This window comes from Notamacropus eugenii, chromosome 1, assembly GCF_028372415.1.
Source record: "Notamacropus eugenii isolate mMacEug1 chromosome 1, mMacEug1.pri_v2, whole genome shotgun sequence".
NCBI classification, from domain to species: Eukaryota; Metazoa; Chordata; class Mammalia; order Diprotodontia; family Macropodidae; genus Notamacropus; species Notamacropus eugenii.
Genome location: NC_092872.1, coordinates 246,927,188 through 246,935,405, shown reverse-complemented (window position 1 = coordinate 246,935,405; position 8,218 = coordinate 246,927,188).

Here is an 8,218-nt window from a genome sequence, read left to right as displayed (position 1 = left end):
ATTCTTCCCAACTGGAAGCCTAGTGCTCTATCAGCTGAGCCATGTAGTTGCCTCCTATAAATCAAATAAAGACAAAGATCTTAGCTATTGAGATAAGGACTCATTATTGAAAAATAACAACAACAACAACACTGAAGGGAGAATCGGACAGCAGTATGAAACTAGACTTAGACTAACACCTGAAGCCATATACAAAGATAGCTCCAAATGCATAGATTCCTACATATAAAAGGTCACACTATAAACAATTTAGAAAAATATGGGCAAAATTATCTCTCAGATCTATGGATAGATTAAAATTCATGACCAAGCAGGGAACACAGTGTACAGAAGATAATATGAATAGTTTTGTATATAAAATTTAAAAACATATATCCAAGAAAATCTCATAAAATTAAGATTGAGAAATAATTTTTAATATTTATTTATTTATTTTTAGTTTTCAACATTCATTTCCACAAAATTTTGAGTTCCAAATTTTCTCCCCATCTCTTTCCTCCCCCTACCCCAAAACACCATACATTCTCATTAACCCTTTCCCCAGTCTTCCCTCCCTTCTATCACACCCCTCCCTTCCCTTATCCCCATCTTCTCCCTTGCCTTGTAGAGCCAAATAAATTTCTATATCCATTACCTGGATTTCTTATTTACTAGTTGTATGCAAAAACAATTCTCAACATTCATTCCAAAAACTTTGAGTTCCAACTTCTCTCCCTTCCTTCCTCCCCACCCATTCTCACTGAGAAGGCAAGCAATTCAACATAGACTATATATGTGTAGTTTTGCAAAAGATTTCCATAATAGTCACATTGTGTAAGATTAACTATATTTACTTCCATCCTATCATACCTCCCATTTATTCTATTCTCTCTTTTGACCTGGTCCCTCCCCAAGAGGGTTTACTTCTAATGGCTCCCTTCTCACATTTTCCCTCCCTTCCATTGTCCCCCCAACCCACTTGTCCTCTTCTCCCCTACTTTCATATAGTGTAAGATAGATTTTCATGCCAAATTGAGTGTGCATGTTACTCCTTCCTCAAGCCAAATTTGATGAGAGTAAGCTTCATTTTTTTCCTCTTCACCTCCTTTCAAAATTTATTTTATCTTCTGGTTGTAGGATATCAGGGCAGTTTTACTTGATGATTTCATAAAAGATGATGTCTAGGCTCTTTCTTTTTTTTTATCATGGCTTTCATTTAAATTGTCTCTCCTGAACATATTTTCCAGGTCAGTTGTTTTTCTGATGAGATATTTCATATTATCTTCTGCTTTTTTCATTCTTTTGGTTTGTTTTGTAATTTCTTGGCTTCTTATAAAGTCATTAGCTTCCATTTGCTGCATTCTAATTTTTAAAGAACTATTTTCTTCAGTGAGCTTTTGAACCTTCTTTCCATTTGGATAATTCTGCTTTTTAAAGCACAATTCTCATTGACTTTTTGGACCTCTTTTGACAATTTAGTTAGACTATTTTTAAAGGTGTTATTTTCTTCAACATTTTTTGGGGGTCTTCTTTAGCAAGCTGTTGACTCACTTTTCATGGTTTTCTTGCATCACTCTCATTTCTCTTCCCAATTTTCCTCCACCTCTCTTATTTGATTTTCAAAATCGTTTTTGAGCTCTTCCATGGCCTGAGATTGTTGCATATTTATTTTGGAAGTTTTGGATGCAGAAGCCTTGACTTTTATGTATTCCTATGATAGTAAGCATTGTTCTTCCTCATCCAAAGGCATGGAAGAAAATATTTGTTCACCAAGAAACTAACTTTCTATAGTCTCATTTTTACTCTTTTTTGGGAGTACCAGTCAGTTACTTGATTTTTGAGTCCTTTGTCAAGAGGGTAGTATACTCTAGGGGCCTGTAAGTTCTCAGTTCCTCCAAGGTGGCACAGTCAAGGAAGAAAAGTTTACTCCTCTCCTGGCCTGCACTTTGATCTGGTAGCAACCAAAGCTTTTCTACCCAGGATCTCCAAGCAAAAATCCCTTTCCAGAGCCTCCACCAGCTCCGCCATGCAACCAGCACTCTTCCTCACCCCAGGGCTGCCACTCAGGGCTGAGTCACAGATCAGCAGCTCAATTCCCCCAGGGGCTTTAGGCCGAGGGCTGCAAAAAGTGGATGTTGCTCAGGCTGGCGTTGCCTGGGGCAGGGGTTATGGGAGGACTCTGTTCCCTTCTCATTAAGGTTAAAAAGCTTTCTCACTGACCTTTGAAGCTGTCTTTGGCGTTTGTGGGTTGAGGCATCTGAGAACCACAGCTGCTGCTAGGGATTCTGCCCCCTGAGGCCTGTTCTAGTCCTCTTCCTGCTGGGGCCATGTGACCAAGCCTGGGCTGGGCTCGGTGGGTTGTGCTCTGCTCCATACCCCAAGCAATAGACCTTTCTTATTGGCCTTCCAGGCTACCTTGTGCTGGAAATCTTTTTTACTCTGTCGTTTTGTGGACTCTGCTGCTCCAGAATTGTTTAGAGTCATTTTTTACAGGTATTCTATGGGCTCTGGGGGAAGAGCTAGCATAGGTGCATCTTTCTATTCCACCATCTTGGCTCTTCTCCCCCTTGAAAATAATTAATGAGAAAAGTCTTTACAGCAAGTTTATTGTAACAGATTAATTTGTTTAAAAAATTTCCAATATCTAAAAAACTAAAGAGCTAATTCAAATTTGTCAGAAAAAAAGTGTGACTCATCAATTGATATTTGGACTGAGATATTAAGAGAAAGATCTTAAAGGGGAAAATCAGGAGAGTTATGGTAATATGAAAAGTACTCTAATTCACTATTAATTAGAAAAAGAGCAAATCAGACCAATTTTGAGATGCCACCTCATTCATTACAGTGGCAAAGATAAAAATGAAAAGGATCAACAGTGGGGAATTGTGGAAACATTGGGACATTGATGAACTCATGGTGTTCATTTGAGCGGGTAAAACTATTCTTGAAAAAGTTTGGAATTATCAAAAGTTACTAAACAGCAAACATACGTCAAAAGTTATATATTAATTTTATTTATTTGTATATATACAAGCATGCACACACACACACACATATAACATATACATATAGCCATTAAGGGAATGTTTTACTTACTATACATATTTATTAAAAGAAATGTGTTCTTTTTTTTCAATGAAGTTAGTCAGAGAGAGGGAGAAACAATGGATTTTCTATTTTTTTTAGAGAAGTGTAGATGTTACAGTTAAATGATGCATGAATTTTCATATGAAGTTACTATATTGCTCATTTCATTCTGTAAAAGGAGGTGTTTAATGAAGTAAGAGTAATCTATGAATATATTAAAATAATAATAAAATAAACCTACAAATAAAATTCTCTATAGATATGTTTGAAATGTAAAAAATAGAATATCAAGAATTATTTTATAAAAGAGGAGTCTTGCATATTTTAGTCACTCAAAATTGATACAGATTTTTCAATATTTGTTTTCACCAGTGTAACCTCATGGAGATGAGCTCTATGTTTTCATTAGTTGGAATGTCAGAGATGGACAGAAACTCATAGATCATGTATATCACACTGTGTCTGCATATAAATCCCCTCTAAAACAATGCATGTGTCTGCTTAAAAACGAAGAGTGAAATCACTAGAGGAAGACTCCTGCATTTCTGGACAACCCTAATTGTCAGGAAGATTTTCCTTATGGCTAACTTAAATATACCTCTAGACAGCTTCAATCTCATCACTTTGTCTTCTAGGTACCAAGTAGAAAAAAATCTAATCCCTCTTATTTTTGACAGCCCTTCAGAATTTAAGGTTGCTCTGAGTGATGCTTTCAGAAACAATCATTCCAAGTGTGAAAAACCATAGCTCAATGTAAAGACAAAGTAAGACACCTTTCAATATTGTTCAGTAATTATGTTTCACTTGAGTCCTTAGAAACATAGTGGTCCAACATGCTTTGAGTACAATCCAGGGATATTAGAAGTGAAAGAGATGTTAGAGTCTGACTAGTACAAAAACATAAACATAGATGAAGATATGGAAACAGAAGGAGAAAGTTATGTAGCCAAGTGCTATGGCCCACGTGGCAGAAAAGGAATTACTCCTTGGTCTTAAGCCTTAGAGACTGAGCCAGTATTTTAAAGATGACCTTCCTCTGTCATTTCCTAGAAGGGATAGGGCTTACAGGTGAGTGGAGAAGACAAAATTTCAATGGGCGTTCCTATATCGCTTCATTACCCACCTCAGCCTTGGAATGACAAGGAAGCACATCGAACATTTCTGTGCAGTATATTTCACAAAGCAGGAGGTTGCTAAGATGTTTTTTGCCACCTCAATTTTTCTCTCACAGGAAACCTGAGAGAGTGGATAAAGAGTCACAAGTAAAGGAAAACTTGCTGACTTTATCATAGAGAGAATTCTTCTTCAGATATGGGTGGGGACTGGATGGTCTCTGATGTTCCATCCAACTCCAAGATTCTGTGTTTGGAGATGATTTCAGCTCCCTTATTTTTGTGATAAGATACATTGTAACCAATTAGTTAAATCAAAGGAAAAGTGGGAACATAAAGAAAAAAATTATTTGTTGGATGAGATTCCTGACATCATGTGAATGAGAAAAGGGTACTGCTTTTGTTTTATTTTCTAAGGTGTGAAGAAGTCACAATATGTGTTAGTTCTATTAGTATGTATTAGAGGCTTGTCTATTTAGCACTTCAATATCTTAGTGTTATAGTCAATTCATTTTGTTAATTCACTAGAGGAAAAATGAACACCCAAACACCAGTCACTTCAGTTTGTTAATGTCAAGTAGACTGAAGTAGAAGTTAGCACTTTTTCTTTTGACTGAAATTACAGTGTCATAGCTTCAACATAGTCCAAGATAAGTCATACTTTAATTGCTCCTCTAGGGGCTAAGGTGACAGAATTTCCCAGGGCTCTCTCTACCTGACCTTTGGAAAAGGACTGGGCATAACTGGATCCCTATTCCGTATCTACTTAAAGACCAATGAACACACAAAGAAATGAACAGTGAAGAATTTCTAGAAAAAGGAATCCTCCAGAGACTGCCCTCTAGCAGAAAAAGGTAGGTTTGCTAGGAAATGAGAAATAGTGCTTCCATTGTTACAAGATTTTAAAAAACTGACCAAAAGAGAATGGAAAGAAAGATGAACATTTAAAATTTAAGTATTTTTACATTTTTATGAAAGATCTTTTTTATTTATGTAAATTGTCAAAAGTCAGAGTGAGAGAGAGTGAGAGAGTCAGTTGGTAAAAAGAGAGAGAAAGATGGAGATAAATGGGAAGAAGGGAGGGACAGGAAAGACAGGCAGAGACAGAGAATTTTCAATAAAATAGAGAATCATATAACTGTTAATAAGAATAAAACCTGGTATTTCTGCTTTTCCTTTTTAATTTCCATCTTAAAGTTCAGGATTGAATCATAGAATCAGGCTCAAGAAACTATTATCAGTTATTTCTTTATCAATATTTTGCTATTACCATCACTGTCACCACCACCATTACTACAAAAACTACTATTACTACTACTAGCATTAGTACTACTGCTACTGCTACTCTTACCGCTGCTGCTGCTGCTACTGCTACTACTACTACTATTGTCCAGACCAATAATTTCATTGGAGTAGGGAACATTTAGTATAGAAATTAGCTTCATTAATGTGGCAGACTATAGCACCTGCTGTAACTTGCTGTCTTAGTTGCATGGGGTATTAAGCATTAAGTCCTTGACCCATGTAAATATCTTTCAGAGATAGGACTTAAATGCAGTTCTTCTTGAGAGTGAGGCCGGCAATCCATCTACCATGTTGCAATTTCTCTTGTCATATATGAATTCATGGCGAGAACATATTGTAACACTCAACATTTTGAAATCATCAAAGACAAAATTTTTTCTATGTGGTTTTAGTATAAAGGGTAAGTTCTGTGTCCACCTTTAAAACTTATTAATTTCCTTTATGTAGACATATATTATAATAGGCTATAATAGGATAGGATTGAATATATTATAACATAATATAATACAATAATGTGATAGACATATAGACATTTAAATTACATATAAATATGTAATGCATTTATACTTGCATATTATACATAAATGTGTGACACATTTATATTTTTATATATTATATTTGTATACTACTAGTAATATTTTTTTAAGTTATCTAGTTCAGGTCAGAAAATTATAATTACTCCCTGGCAGTTAAGTGACTAATTTCTTTGGGACCAAGCAATCATACCAGTGTTTAAACCCTTTATATCAAAAAGACAACCCAGCATAGTGGAAAGAAAACAATTTAGAAAAAGAAGGATCTGATTAGAATTACAGTGGATTAGATCTGATTATATTTAACTCGATTAGAAACTGATTGGATTAGTAATTAGAATCAGAAGGATTTTGTTTGCCACTTGTTTCCATTGTCAGGAAATTTGGTTGAGCACTGATTTCTCATTCCCAATGAGAAGATAACTGCTTTTGTCCCTGATTTTGCAGGAGTATGTGAGATTAAAAGAAATGCTGTATAAAACTTTGCTTTACACAGCCTTATACATTTCTTCAAAATTTTATTTTTTTATTATCAGAAAAATAACCTGAGAGTCCCAGGAACTTTCTGTTGCATACTTGTTAGGATGTTATGATAGAGAACTGATTAACTTTTCCTTCCTAAATTATTATTCAATAATATCCTAATATAATTTCTTGCAATCTAGCAACTACCACAAGCATGGAGTTGGTACTTCTGCATGTATATGCCTACAACTCCTGCTTTTAGCTAGTTCCTTGGGTTTTCTTTGGTGGTGACCATGGCAAGACATAGGTCCAGACGTAGTGATCCTACAAGAAAGATGAAGAATGAGAGATGAGAAGTGAGAAAAATGCCAATTATTGCTGACCCACCTTCTCTATTCCCACCCCCACCCTACCCATTGCATTGCTTCATCCCAGATGGGAAATGAAACAAAGCAACCTAGTCCTTTGTTTTGAAAACCAGTTTTCTTGGAAATTAACCAGGTCTGTCAATTTCCAATCTTTGATCATGTATCTAATCTCCTTTATCTACTGATTGCTATTTCTTTGGAACTTTGGAGACAGGGAATAAGAAGACTGAGAGTGATGTGTGTGTTAAGGTATAAGAGGAAGGCAACTAGGATTGACTAGTCAGTGATAAATGATTGAAATTGCTGCAACTTTAGAAATGTTTTCAGGACAAGAAAGTTGTCATTTTCAAAAGGGAATATAGTCTGTACTAACCTCCTTTATAAAAGCACAATGAACATATGTGTTATTGTTTTGTCTTGATGGTACACAGGAGATGATATAGCTGATGTGCTTGCCTAGAACACATGGTGTACAAGTCAAGTCAACAACTCAAGTTTACAAGTATTTTTAAGGGATTACAATGTGCTTGACACTTTGAGAAGGTCTGAGAATACAAGGAGAAAAAAAGAGGTCCCTGCTCTCAGGGAACTTATATCCTAATGGGAGAAAACAAACTCTAGGCATGTCTTATTGAGGAAAAACTTAAACAAAACAGGATAATCCTCATCTTAATACTGAATTGAATTCAGCAAAGACATCTAGAATGTACTGAATTAAGCACTGGGAAACTAAATCTAGAAACCTAGAATTTATGTCCAGTTCTGTCATAAAAGAGCTGTGAGAATTTGAGTAAGGCAGGAATCCTAAATCTGGACTGGTAATAGAGTTTATAGATTTTCTATAAGTCCTTATGTCTCTTATAGGTCCAACCTTCTCATATTTTAGGGGCAGGAGTGGCAGGGGGAAAACAGAGCATACGCAATACAAGTGACTTGCCTCAGGTCAAAAGGCTGTATATTGTCACTTAACTTCTCTATTTCTCAAGTATCTTCAACTTCAAAATTAGAATAAAAATGTATGTTCGATCAATAGAATGATACTGCCATTCAGACCAAATGAAACAATGTATATGAAATCCTTTTTCAATAGTCTTATCTCTCTTTCATTCTCTTTGCCTCAGTTTCTTCTGTCATCCTCATTTAGAAGGGTGTCAAATTTATTTTCATTCTTTTTCTATTGAATGATAACACTGACAACTCATATTATATACTACTTCACAATTTATGAGTCATCTTTCACTCCTTTTCTCATTAGTGTTTTATAACAGCCTCCTGTAGTAGGCATCTCTAATATTCATCCTTCTTTTAGAGACAAGGACAATGAGATTCATAAAGGCAAAATAAGAGACTCACCAATGATCCCAGACCT